Source organism: Saccostrea echinata, unplaced genomic scaffold (assembly GCF_033153115.1).
Source record: "Saccostrea echinata isolate AGI-Se365-2 ecotype Australia unplaced genomic scaffold, CSIRO_AGI_Sech_v1 ptg000012l, whole genome shotgun sequence".
In the NCBI taxonomy this organism is placed as follows: domain Eukaryota; kingdom Metazoa; phylum Mollusca; class Bivalvia; order Ostreida; family Ostreidae; genus Saccostrea; species Saccostrea echinata.
In genome coordinates, this window is record NW_026889761.1 from 18,829,442 (window position 1) to 18,830,000 (window position 559).

Sequence of the window (559 nt, forward strand, 5' to 3'; positions counted from 1 at the left end):
CAATGTAAAAAAGACTATGTAAACGACCACCTTGACCTCAACATCGCTGACACGCCATTCCGGGGGTGAGGGGTTTATTTTTGTTCATGCTTCCATTTTGGGAATTTTAATCTATACTAAACTGAAATAAACTAAATCAAATAGCATAATTCACGAAACTGCTGCCAGTTTGGTGTTGATATCAAAGCAACAGGCTGGTCCTTTGCCATTTGTGCTGTGGAGCTTTCCTGTGGACACGGAATTCGTTTTGCTGCACTTCTGACATTCTATATAGAGAATGGAGAATGGACGTCAGTCCGTATTTTTTTTCCACCAGTGCAAGAATATAGAGATGTAAGGGTTCATTGCAATATACAATCTTTCAATCCCTGTGCAACAATTTCAATTCAACTACTCGCCTCCCTGTCTTCCACGAATTTTCGCCCAAGCAGTGTTTTTCAAGTGCGGCGGCATCTTCCGTCTTTTCTTTGTGTTGTGTTTTTGTTTTAAAAACCAAGTTATTCAAGTTCGCTATTCTTTTCTGTAACACAAACTTTCCTTTAAATTCATTGCGAAAAGG